The sequence below is a fragment of the Monomorium pharaonis genome, chromosome 3 (assembly GCF_013373865.1).
Source record: "Monomorium pharaonis isolate MP-MQ-018 chromosome 3, ASM1337386v2, whole genome shotgun sequence".
In the NCBI taxonomy this organism is placed as follows: Eukaryota; Metazoa; Arthropoda; class Insecta; order Hymenoptera; family Formicidae; genus Monomorium; species Monomorium pharaonis.
The window spans coordinates 9454198-9468555 of NC_050469.1; the positions used below are offsets into that span (position 1 = coordinate 9454198).

At 36.8% G+C, this 14358-nt stretch overlaps 1 protein-coding gene and 1 long non-coding RNA gene across 4 annotated transcripts in view; one reads left to right on the top strand and one right to left on the bottom strand.

Annotated features, from left to right (window-relative positions):
- The window catches only part of LOC105838293 (RNA-binding protein Musashi homolog Rbp6), a 613545-nt gene that overhangs the window by 178329 nt on the left and 420858 nt on the right, over positions 1–14358 (top strand). The window lies entirely within an intron of this gene.
- On the bottom strand, positions 2847–8154 carry LOC105829074. Its single transcript, XR_001138457.3, has 3 exons — positions 6536–8154; positions 6020–6234; positions 2847–5948 (listed from the first exon to the last, which is right to left on the bottom strand). It is a non-coding gene; the product is annotated as an uncharacterized LOC105829074 (long non-coding RNA).

A 14358-nucleotide genomic window follows, 5' to 3' on the forward strand; every position in this document is an offset into this window, starting at 1 on the left:
TCCTCTCTCTCCCTCTCCCTTCTCTCTCTCTCTCTCTCTCTCTCTCTCTCTCTTTCTTTGTCTTGCTCTCTCTTTCTGTTTCTTTCTGCCTCTCTCTCTCTCTTATCACACTCTCCTCTGCCAGCCTTTTTAGCCGTCCCCCTTTCGAAACTGATCGCGGGAATCGGCTTTCGGCTATAGAAAAAGTCGCCCCGATCCCATCGCTTTCAAAAGTTTCCCAGATAATTGATTGTTTTGCCAGAGCACGTTTTCCATCCCCTTGTCGATGCCCGGCTGTCGCCCTCTTCTTGTTACCTGAAGGGGATGTATCTTGCCTTGTCCATGTGCTGTGTTTCTGGAAGGACACATTGATGTTTTGCATTATTCTGGATAGATATGGCTCAAAGTCTGATTGTCGTGTTTGAAAAAACAATCATCTATCACTGACAATGAGTAATATTAAATCTTATAAAAATGTAATACTGGACAGTATTAAATTGATCAGCAATGATTACTTATTTTGAGCATTAAAAGTACAAGCAACAGTGCTTTTAATACTTAAAATAATTACTAGCTAATTTAATACTGAACAGTACAGTTTTACCTACTTAATCTATACTAGTAAGAAAATATTTATAATATGATTTACAATAAGAGTAATTTGTACGTAAAAATATAACATTTAACACACGACAAAAATATATTATTTAATAATAGTTTGATATCACAAATAATTATTTGAAAATATTGAAAACATTTCAATATTGCTTCTTTAAAGAGAAAAATTCTCATTTTACATTATAATGCATTATATAATTTACGAAAGAACTATCTTTAAAAACTGAATTTTTTTAAAATAATGCCGTATTATAACGTCAAATATTATTAATTTAAACGTCCTTAATTTATAATAACATTTATCATATAAAGATACTGTTATGGAAGATGTGTAGAGATTTAACAGAATATCCTTGGAAAATTAATTATATGACAAATGCAATATCGGTCTTACGTGAGCAAAATTTAAAATTAGCTACATTTAGTGCATGAAAGTGGATTCGTGATATCTGTAAATATTATCTAGAAAACAGCTGTTCTCCAATGTCAAATTTTATCTTGATATCCTGAAATTCTTGCGCTGTTTCTTCTTTGTGAATACGAGAGGAAGGAGTCCGTTTCCTAAATAGAGAGAGAAAGAAGGAGAAAGAGGAAAGGAGAGAGAAGGAGGAGAGAAGAGGAGAAAGCGCGCGAAGGTTACGTAAGCCTCGGAAAGTTGGCGGAAATGTCAAATTCTCGAGCGCTCGCTTCAAATCAGCGTCCAAATAAGACGATGCCTTCTCGCGGGGCCTGTGCTCCTCCACCCTTGTCTCCGCCGCTTTACGTCCCGCTTCCTTCGTTGGAATTCTTCGTCACCCTCCACCCTCTCACGCCTCTTCTCTCATGCTCCCCAAACCTCTTTCTTCCCACAGGTCTCGCTCGCGTTTTCCACGTTGACGACCATCCACCGTCAACGGCTAAGACGTCTCACTTCGCCGAGACGCGCGCTACGCCGAATGCTGGAAAACGTGTCCTTCATCCCTCTTCTTATCTTGTTCCTCTTATCTCCACGCGCGCCTTCGCTCGCACCTCTGTCGTCCTTCTCCGCATTTCTCATCTGTGCCAGATGGAAATCGCGCGAGAGAGACTTGCCGGCAGCCATGTTGACGAAATATTCGCGTATTCTCCCGGCAATAGCCGGATTGTCTGCTTCGATGTGCATATTTACTTAACGGGAATACCCACGGAGCTATTCCGCCGGCTAGAGTTGTTCTCGGGACGGTGATTCACTTGTCGCGCGGAAACTTCTCGGGAATAACGATTTTATCCTCCGCGAAAGGATTCCCTATTTTCGAAGTTGAGATTTTAACTTTCTTCTCGAAAGCGCGGAAGATCGCAGCAGTGGTCTTGTAAAGAACGATCTCTCCCTCTCCTCTTCCGTCTTAATTCGGCGTGTGTAAGAAATAATAATAATCTTAAGTCCTAATTTTTTCTTCGGGTGATAAAATGGTGGTAGCGCTTTCTTGGATTTGAAAAATTAAACTCCAGAAAGTGAAGAAGTTTTTCTTAATAAGATTGTTCCTGCGAGAGTGTCTCAAGACAATGGTTCTCCCTGTCACGCGAAGACTTATCTCACGGATAATAATTTTAATTCTTCGCGAAAAAGTCATTTATTTCTGTAGCCAGATCTTGTTCCTCAAATATTAAATGGGAAATCTAAATTTGTTTAAATTAGAACCTGAAAAAAGTTTGTAAATTTAATCTTTTTTGGAGCAGTTCGTTAAGATTGAAATATTTTTAAATATAGGATGATAGAATAAAAATATAGAACATTATACATATTGAATATATTGAAAATATGGAGAAAACATATAAGTTACATTACAATGACTATATAGTTTTTTATAAAATTTTTTGAACCACTTGTAATTTTGATTCTGATACAATTTTTGTATTCTGCAATTTTTTTCTGATCTGTGCAAATTGTTATCGTTTCAAAAATTCTTCTATTAGATAGTAACTCGAAGATTGAAATTAAGTATAATACTTTACTCGTTGTATAATACTTTACATTAAATAAAATAATTTGAAAAAGACAGTATTTTTTCATCTAAAATAAAAAATGGAGATAATACACTAGCGGATTCTAATGTATAGAATGGGAGGGAGGAGGGTTGATAAAATTTTTTACTGAACATCGAACATCGGACAGTTTGAACACATTGATGAATCTTATGCATAAGAATTTGATTCACAGGCGCGCGTGTTAATCGGCCTGCATTATTTTACTTAAATTTTTTTAATGGATCCAGTAAGACTAGTTTTTTTAATTTGGAAGGAGGGCGGGGGGTAAACCTCAAAATCTCTCCATAGAATTTGTTAGTGAGATAACATATATTCTAATAATCTAGATAATAAGGTAAAGTACATTTTTTATTTAGATAATTATTTAGGTAATCTTATACACAGATCATTGAGAACAATAGATATCTAACCTGGAGAAATGTACAGTTTATTTCGATGTTTACACACGAAATGCTGTGAACTTTTCAAATGTCAAAGTTTGCTTTAATCCACAGGCCAGTTTGTCAAGTGTTAAATTAATAGCATCGATATCCTCGCGGTGACTGTTGGGATAACGCGAATGTCACGTTGCGACCATTTCTCGTTTATCTCTTGAACAATGACGTAGGTAGCTCGTGACGTAACAACATAGCGCTATATCTTCGTATATCGAAAACGAAATTTTACTCATACAAAGATAAACGAAATCGCGCATAGCCTTTGCACAATGTACAAATATATGAATAATAATATTAAACACAGTCAATAATTGAGCATAAAATGCATGTCGATTTAATTTCAAATGTGGAGACGTCACGTGGGTTCCCTTTTTGATGCTCGAACCTTGGATCAAAGGGAAAAGAGAATTCTCATTTTGTCCATAGGTATGAAAGGCCTATATGCATTCGCTCGTATCGATGCACGTCACGTACCGGTCGCACAGGCACATTCGCAAATTGTACCCCTACACACACATATAAAATACACGGTCAGACATGTGCATCTGTCCACATGCCTATGAACACGGCGATGCGGAGGACGGTTTTGTACCGCCCTCGACGGAGAGGCAACGGAACGCAAATGCTCGAATTATTTACGCTAAATTTGCGCGACGACGTGTGCGAGGCGAACGCGCGTGGCAAAATGTAAAATGCAGAATGCAAAACGTGAACCGCACGATGGACTCGACCGGAGAAAGCGAGGTAGAAATTGGGCCCCACCAGGACCGAGGGGAAAAGAGGACTTGAATACGCTCGGAAAACTGCAGCAGATTCGATCGATTGAAAATCAGGATGGGGATCCTTTGTAATCTCTCAGATTCTTCGTCATATTATTTTTTGCGTTTTTTCTCCCTGGACATACATTTGAAATTCCTAGCTCGTTAAAAAACCCTGTATCCATTCGGTTTTTCCCCTTTTTTTCTGTCTTTTTATCGTCTTTTTATCGTCGGTGCTTTTGACATTTTTTTAAAGCAAAATAAACTAATCTTTTAGATTTAAATAGCTAGATTTTAGTAGAAAGTTTTATACAGATTTACTTAAAGATCATATTGTAAAATGTGTTTTATATTATTAACTTGTGCTTCATAAGATTTGCATGAAATCTGAGAAATACATGTTTTCTTGGGCTAATTTTCTGTCAATCAAAATTTGATTCAATTTTTGTTACGTTATACATAAACGTTTTTTAAATAACGTAATAAGTATATCTCACACAGTAAACAAAATTTATTTAACTGAAGAATGCGTTTTTGTTAGCAACTTTAAAATCTACTCGAAATATTACGGTCTCCAACTGTTTGTAATAAAGGGATCATTGATGTCGCCGATGCAACCACCGATTTCCCAGTATCTGCCAATAACAACATAAACCTAGCACGATCCTGTGTAACGGTACGACGAGTTCATTAATCGTCACCCCTTCGGCCACGTGTTCGTGTTCTTTCGCATCCCCCTACTGGCGACGGCAGCAACAGCGGTAGCGGCGGCGCGACGTTGGCGGCAGCAGGTCCATTTAGTACCGTAGTTTCGTAGTTTCGCAGTTCCCCAGGTTGTCCGTGGCGTCCATTTGTATCGGACGAAACGGCTTCGGAAACCCGAAATACTGGCCGATGGCCAGGAATTTATCCCAGCCCCTTCCCATCGTTGGGCAGAGAACGACCGGCCGCGCCGTGCAGGTGGACCGCCGTGTAAACGCCTGTATTTATTGCCTCGTTTCCGGATGTAAATGCGCGTGCCGCGGATTATTGGGAACTGATCTTCCGGTCCTGGGGATAATTCGAGTTCTAGCGACGTGATCGCCACCACCGATTTCTCGACCGCGATTCTCTGAATTTCGGCGAACCGCCAGAACGCTCCCTGATACATGATGTAAGCGACTCTCCATTTACACCGGAAAATGATCATTGATTTAGCAGCTATTACTACGCAGAATTAACTCGTATAATTGTACGTATTACAGAAAGCAACGACTATTATTGATTCTAATAACTAATTAGTATGTATTAGTGTTTTTTATAATTTCGGCATTTCTAAAACTAATTTTGTGTAACTTTGTAATTCTATTATAGCAAAAGATTATCATAACTTACCTCGGTCGCAATTATGTGAATTATTTCTTTGTTGTAATTAAATTATGTTTTAATAGGACATAGAATTCTCGCGCCTCTAGCACGAAAATTAGGAAAGCATATATTCCAGATCTAAGTTTCTGCATGAAATTTTAGAACATGCCACTGTATGGTTGTGTATTGCACAGCTCGATTCAATTAGTGGTGTATCCGTTAATTACCTGGCCCTTGCGTCGGACATTACACAATCAACGTGTATGTGACTAAAGCGGTAAATGTTCGTGGTTTCTGCGAATATTCAACTCATGCCACGAGAACATCGTTGAACATTGCTGTCGGTTTTCTTTATCAAAGATTCAGTTCAGTGCAGACGGCGACAGAGATTTGTACGTGTTTTCGGAGAAACCGCTCGAACTAATTATGCTATGAGTAGCTAAAGATAAATTTGCACGGTCTTTAAACGATTATTTACAATGTGTCTAAAACAAAAGAAAACTAATTTGTGTAATATTTTCGTAGAAAAATTTTATTTCGCTTAAACATCTGTCGTGAGTTTGTAATATTACGTTTTATTTTATTGAATTGAAACAGAAAATTATTATAACTAACAATAAAATGATAGCTCGAAAACGATAACAGATGTTATTGTATCCTAGCACACAGCTACAACATAAGGAAAAAGTAGGTCACTCTGTAGCCAAGAAATTGCCGATAACTTATTGAGCAGCTTCTAGCCCTATTTGATGATGATAGATGATCACGTTCGTTCGACGATGAGGTCGACATTCGGATGATTCATCTGGAATAATCGTTGAGAACGAACCGTAGAGAATTTCACCTTAACTCTCGTATGCAGTGACGTTAACATACCGCGGGATTGTCAGAGCAAGGCACCGGTGGTTGCCAGCGCAGTGGGATCCTGGTGTCTGCGGTCGTACCCAAGCTCTCGACATCAAGAATTCATACCTGACCTACGGCACCGGCTCATCCTTGCTCGAACCACTACTTAAATCGTGCCGTCGTGCTACACTCTTTCTGCGATTAATACTGGCTTTAACATTTCATTTTAGTTGTGCCATTTGTTGCTGCAAAAAAATATTTTCTCATCGGGACATACACATAAATTTTTCGGATATACACTGCCGCAAAAAAAGTTTGTATTCTTCTGGAAACTCTTTTCTAGAATAACGTTAAAAAAAACTGAATAACAATTTAAATAAATTTATTTATACTTGTATGAGAAACTCTCAAATTATTTAATTTGTAGATCTTCTATCTTCTTCTAATAATATTAATTTTTAACTGTGGGAATTAAGTTTCTGTCTAACGGTCGTAGTGCTTCCAATTTATCTCGTTTTCGTAACAAAAAATGTCATGATATCTTACCGGGTTTCTAACGACGGGCATAGAAGGTGCTTTCAACGGAATTTCTCGCACTTTGTCGGTCCCGATGCCGTTTTAATGTGGAATAAGCAGGGTAGGTGCTCGATCGGGAATCCAAGAGAGCCACGCCGAACACCATACATCACTCGGAGTGCTATTTCACAAATTGCATGCACGTAACATTTCTCCCGATAACACATCGATTTCTTGGAGATGCATTTTTTAAGCGACCCGTCGCGGAGAGACGTGGAGCGCGCGATAGCGGTCTAAGAAAATTACTTTCGTCGCCGGGACGCGGCGCGAGGAAGTGCATCGGCGGGCGATAAAAGGCGACGCCTCCGTCGCCTCCGTCGCCGCCGCCGCTGCCGCCATCACCGCCTCCTCCCAAGCCTCCGAGATCAATTTGCGATCCCGACCTCACGCCTCTCGCGCTGGAACTCGAGCTCCCCAAGTCCCGCCAATCTAGCCCCGTAAATAACGACCGCCGGAAGTTGCTGGGGCGGCGGAAGATCCCTCGGCGGGTTCGCACTTTGTCAGAGACGGATGACGCCGCGGCGCTCGCCGCGATCGGATCGACCGGTGATTTACGACGGGCGCCGTCACGCCGATCGTTCTTGTCTCGAGATTATTTCGATGCGCGCAAATTACGGGAAGACTGGAACGGGACGACGAGAACAACGCGCGCTGCTTCGATGCTCCTGGCATTCACGGCAGTTTGGATTGGAGTATGCCACGAAATATAGATAATTAACTTCTCAATATCGATTGATTTTTACTCTACATAGATATTATGAAGTCTCATCGTCCGCGTTCCTTTATGAGATGAGATTTCTTCAAATAATTTGATGTCTCGATATAAACGACTCCGTATAATACGAAACGATAAAGAATTTTATTTAAATGTAATTAACACATTCAAGTTTCTTTGTGAATAAGTTTTGAAATACTCTGTAAAATTACTCGAAAAGTATTAAAAAAAAATAATTGCTTCACTTAGAAGTATACCATTTCATTTTGATTGATGATAGACTAGCCCATCTCCTAAGTAAACAATAATCTCCTGTCATTTTCTGTTATTTCAACTGCAAACGCAATTCACTTCTTTTCTCAGAAGCCTATTATTCCATGTTGATGGAGCAGTAGATTTATGAGTAAACAGACGCTTCCTTTCGATCTTTCATACTCTAAGTGCAAACGATGTTCGCATTGATAATCGAGAATATAAATCGTTCTTCGTGCTATGAGAACCGACAATGTATCAATAGTCATAATCATTAATAGATAGAACATGTGCGCCTTGACATTATGAGTTTTAATGATCCCTAATTGGTTGTAATATCTTTCATTCGCAGATGATTCTCTTAATAATATCGTTATATCTCTAATTGCTACAATCATTCCGTTTTCATTCTCGATTACACATAATGGATGCATATTTTTCCATATATTTTTATATATTTTATATTTCTTACGTCTATCTAAGTATTAATGATTTTATATGTGTGTATTTGTATATGTATGAACAGATTTGTCTGATAATAAGTTCTGTTGATAAAAACGCGTAATAAATAATAATAAATTAACTACATCATAATTTATTAGATAATTTAATGTTAATAATAAAAGCGATAAAAACACGAGAACTTATAATTATTATAATTATATATATACGTATATATATACATATAATGAGTAATATAACACTTTTTTCGCTTTCTGTTTCAGGTAAGATTTTACTGATGTCTTTTATGATGGTTGCGTAAGATGCCTTGTTGATAAAAACATATAGTAAGTAAAAAATACACAATCCTAGCATTTAGAAATGTGAAAATTTATCTTAGATAAACATGCAATATGATAAATTTAAAACATTAAAAACTGTCACCGCTGTTCCTTTAATTACTGCCGACATTTAAATTGTTATCGAAACCTATGTATCTAAAGGAAGTCAAGTCTAACAAGTTTTTGATCTCGCATTTCAACGTATCAAACATCTGTACGCGATCATCGCCAAGATGGATGATCGCCAAAACAAATCATAGGGACGAGGATTCTCGATGCGTCGCACGCCGGTTTCTCTCTGCGCCGGATACATTGACGTAACTCCGGTTTAACTCCAGTTTCGCGACGCGGCGTTCAAGGAGTCTCTCGAGCGTACGTTGTGAAGAACAATTCCTTTACAAAATATTTGTACATCAAAGTGTTTGCGTGTCGTCCGGGCGGATTACAGTTCTCTACGTTAGCGCGTAGATGGCGGTAGAATGCGCTCTCCGGATTTAAAATCCTCGATGAATTTGCGATAGATTCAAGCTATGACACTAGTTTGACACTGTGAATAAATCAAGTCTTAGTCTTATAGTTTTTTTTAGATGTTACGCGTAAAAATGGAAGGTAAATTTAAAAAAAAGATTGATTTGCAGTTATTTAGGGATCTAGTGAATGTATGGATTTCGTGTTTTATACTTTTATGAATACTCATATATTTACACATCTATACATCTATATACTTACGCTAATAAAAAGATTACTTGATTTAAATAAATATGTTATCAATATTATTGAAACAATTTATTTACGTCAAACAAGAGAACATTATATTAACAAATATTATTTGTTTGAAGTAAACATTATTTGTTTGATATAAAATAGTTTCTGAATAGTATTGAATTTAAATAATACTAATAATTAAACATGTTTGAATTAAGCAATTTTTTTCTTTTAATGTATGTTAATATGCAAAAAAAATTTTTAATAATTATGGAAAAGTAGGAGCAAAATATAATTTAAAAAAAGAAATAAGAATAATAATGCTCATTATGCGCATTTGATACAGTTGGTGTATAACAGCAAGTTATTAATTTTTATTTTTTATTTACACTTTTTAACTACAAAAATATTCAAAGCTTTGTACGTGTATTTTCGGTATGGTATTGGCCCGTCAATTTTTTATTGCTTTAATATCGATCTTAAGAATAAGAAGGTTTTAGAAAGTTTCCAATTCTCTATTGCTATGTTTGACAGAACAAAGTCCATTGAATTGCAATTTTTCGTAGAATAAAGTATAATATAGAAAAAAACTTCATTTTTCTTTCAATCGATGCTACCAAATAAAAGTGTACATATGAAAAACGTTCCTTTTTTGTGAAATAAGTGAATCTAAGAAAATAAAAAAAAATTTACTTTTAGCACGTATCTTGCTACACTGAGAAAAAGATATTGTTGATTTGACAAAATTTTCTAACTAAATTAAAATTTTGTCAGTTGAATAATTTATGCATTTAACTTAAATGCGTAAACAAATTTTAATTCAAGTATTTATTCAGTTAATTGAAATATATAAATACTTGAATAGAAAATTTAATTAGTTGGAAAATTTAGTCAAATTAACTGTTTTTTTTTCAGTGTAGGTATAATATGTGAAAACAAATTTATATTACATTTTTTCTTATCTCTAGTCAATTTATCCGATAACTTTTATTTTTATTGTAAAAAAATGGCAGGAAGATAATTGTTTCGTTATCGCAACTGTTTCTTGTGAATATACTTGCAAGATATGAACATTCGTATATGCGTATATGTGGGACGATTCTATTGTCATTAGGATTCCGAAAGAGAGAACTTGTCTAGTTTCATAAAATAAATGAATGAAAATATTTATTTAACATCGAGGTTATCATCGCGTTGTCGCATAACAATTTGTTCAGGAATATTCTCTTCCGTCTCCCACCTAGTATCTCATTGCTCTGGCACGTTTTCTCGATTAACGATTCAAACAGTTTCGCGACGGCATCTCGCGACAGCGATAATTGAAATTCATTGTTTCGCTGCATTTTCGGATCCGAAATACGCGCGTGCGTTTCTCTTTCCCTTCGAAAAACCGATCGGCTTTTTCCGCGTCGCATTCATTCGTCTCTCCGTTTTTTCCGCGAATCGCGGGATTACGGACGGCCGCGTTTTATCGGTCGGTCCGCGGTAATTAACAACGGACGATAATTAATTCGATTGGATCTCGCCCCTGTGCCGTCGATTCAACGCATTTCGCCGACGGCGACGAGGGGCGCGAGTGAATATATACGTGCCACGTTGACAATCCCGGCTTATGACGCCTCTCGCCTCGCTCCGCGGCTCTTTTGAGTAGCCTTTCAAAAAGGGCTTAATATTAAAACGTGATATTAAAACGTACGATAATCGCATGGTGCGTTGAGGTCTCCGATGAAATAATAAACGGTTCGACCGTTTGATCGCGACGCGTAAAATTGTGTTAAACTTGGGTAGCACTTTCGATTAAAATCACGAGTTATCATCTTCAACCTGGTTGTGAAAGAAGATGAATAGTAAGATAGTAGAAGGGTAAGAGAAAAGGATATGAGAAAAGGAAAATAAATATTAAAGTAGTAAATTTTTCTATATTTCAGAATAAAATTTTTTTACATATATCTACATATACATAGAGAGAATGTTTTATTATAGAACTGTTCGAAACCTAAATTACTTATTAAACTAGTTAGCGAAAATAATAATTGTAAGTTTGGGAAAATTTGCATTTAGGTATATGAGAGAAATATTAAAAGGTAAATAAAGGAAAGTTATACAAGCGTGTGAAATAATAATAGAATTAATTTTTGACAACCAATTCAGAGGTAGAAAATGATGGCATAATGAAATTTTACAAGAAATAATTTGCTTCCGATCTCTCATTGTTACACAGTTAAAGCAGTGAATCACAGAAATCACAGAAGAGAACGAGGCAGAGAGTGAAGCAGAAAATTGTTCATTTCGTTATTTCGTGTAATATTTAATTAACGGCCATGTATTGCATTTGCAACAAATCGATGCCATCTCGATAATGAACCTTATCAATTATTACTGTGGCCGATGAGTCGATAAAGTATCTATACAGTGTGACGTATAACTTCTCTTTATGCAAAGCGTATTTTGCACAACGCTTTTTTTTGATAATACGAGTAAACTGGTACTTTGAATAATTTTGTTTTTATATTTATTATAGTATTTCTGGAATAGTTGCGATTACATTTTTAAAATTAAGAAGTTTTTAGAAATATGTGATATTATATAGCGTAAATTATAATACATATTTTTTATTTACAAAAGTGATTGAGAATCATGAATTATAAATAGCAGAAGAAATAATTTGTATTTAATAATTAATGAATAATTAATTTGAATTAGATTGCACTTGTTTTTCACTAGATATATATAACGATGCACGTGAGATATGCAATGTTAATATGAGATATAACGCTTTTAAAGAAATAATTGTTACTATAATTTTTCTCTACATTTTCATATTTTTTACGAATGGAGAACCAAGTGTGACTTCAGGGACACCCCATATGTCCGTTGATACGCGATCGTTGCATTAGCGGCATTACCATATGGAATCGTGAACGGCGTCCCAGAGATTTTGCCGCGATCGCAATTTGCATGATTGATTGCCCTAAAGCTCCTCCGGCTTTTAGCTCCTAGGTGATACTCTTGTTTCCATTAGGAATTAGCCGCTCCATAGAATGCAAAATGCATATGCGTTTAATTTCACGATTGCAACGTTCTGCATTTCGATTGAAAAAAAGGAGATAATTTGTTACATCTATCTTTTCTCAGCGATACGTTTTAAAGAGAGAGAGAAAGAACTTATTTCGTAGCTTAAATATAGTTCCGCAATTTATTATCGAGCAATTTTTTATAAATATTTTTAGTAACAACATAATTAAAAAATTCTAAATATTAGAAGGATTAGAATTTTGTAATTTTTAATATTTTATTCTTTTTACAAAGCTTTGCAAAATTTGGAGAATATATATACAGGTTTAAACAGACCTGGAAATTTGGAGAAGGTATCAAATCACCTGAGAAGTTTCAACAAATTTTAATACGTGCCAGAACTTTGGCACGAACGGCACAAATATTTAGACTGTTATGAATTAGAAGCGATTTTTTTCCTCGAACGTTATCGTTCTCACGTTGTGCGTCAAGGCGTCGTCGTGAGACTCGAGGAAAGAAACGCGCGTTTCGCGACAGCGACGTTCCTCCATGTCCGCGTGCCACCCCGTCGTGTCCCGGTGTCCTGTTCCCCGTATTACATTCTTGTCGCGGGTAAGACAAGTAAGACAGAAACGCAACCGTAATCTGAGGCGACGCGATCCGGTAATGCCGGCGCGCTGGGTGTAATTTCAGATCGGCATTCGCCCACGATTTAATCGCCCGCACCTTGATGTTGCGCTCGTCCGTTCGCGCGCGCTGCGAATTAACCCGATACGACGTATTGTCATTGATTCAATTTGCAAATTTTGCTCACGATTTCACGATCTGCATTTCTCGACGAAATCCAGAATTATATTCGTCAACCAAAGCACATTCGAAAATATTTATGTAAGAAAAACAGAACTATGAAATTGCAGTAAATCTTTTTGTAAAAAAAAATAAATTTCGGTAAAGTAAGAAGGATCCTGTATTTCAATAGCTCTAAATTTTTTAAACAGGAATTTACCGTTCGACAAAAAAATATGAGATGTATCTGCAGATTTTATGGACTATTACATAATTTTTATTATATTTTAGGTAAATATAAAATATGAGTATCTGCTACATATTTGGTTATTTAAGTTTCACGATGTTCTCTTTTACGATGCAATGATATATAAGAAAAACTTGCTGCTACCAGGGCCCGAATGTAATCGATGTTTTGTCTCGTGACACTTTATTACAGCATGCGTCCAATTACGAAGTGGCAGTATAGCCACTATACGTATAAGCATGTAAAACACGTCCACGGGGGCCGTCTCGTTCCTGTGTGCTACGGTTATGTGGCTCGTTACGTCGCAAATTATTTTTTATGCTATGTAATTATGAAAAACTGTTATGCTTTACAGCAGCATATGCGGTCCGCCGTTACAAAATCCTTATGCACGCTGTTACATTTTGCGATGCACTGATGATATAATTTTCCTAATTAACGTCGTCGTACGCTCGCGCATGCAGACGAAACAAAAGGAGACGAGAGGTTCGCGTAAATAAAAAAATTAAATTTCTACTAGGGCATTTAAAATTAGCGCAAATATATAAGGACAATTGCAAACTACGCTTGGCTTTCTATATATTAATTGTTACAAATCGATTTCACTGATTTTTCACTAATTGTTTAGAGAGCAGTGTAAAGTAAAAAAGGCCGATGTATGCATGAGTATGCGATTATTGTAAAAGAAATCGGATCGTCGTCGGCAACGTCGCGAATCCGCGACACGTTTCTCCGACGGCCGACGGATTAGCCGGATAAGTCTTAAATGTTTCCGCGTGCGCGAATTTCGTGACTTACGCGACGCGCGGATCTGTGGCGAAGCGAGCGTTCGTGCATGCATGGATAGTAACCGGAACAACCAGAAGAGCGGATTAAATGACGGTACGTGCTCCGTTCGCGCTTTGATCGCCGAACTAGCCGCCGGGAAACGAGCGTGTAACGCGTTCCGATGATGGCGAAGGAAAACCAGGCTGAAAGGGAGGATGCGAAGCAACGTTTGTCGTCCCGGTCCTATAAAAGCTATCAGAGCAGGGAAACACACAGTGATAAGTGATACAATCGTAGCGTAAACCGGAACACACATATATTCTCGCTTCCATTTAATTCCACAAATACCGCGATATTTATGTTTTACTTAAGGGAGTTAAATGAGAAATGAAAATACAATAACTGTTTATAATAACAATCCATTGAAACGTTCTACGATTAATAATATCGCGCAGAAATATTTAATGATATAAAAATAACATAATAATAGAATAAAAAATAAAATATATAAATGTAAAATTGT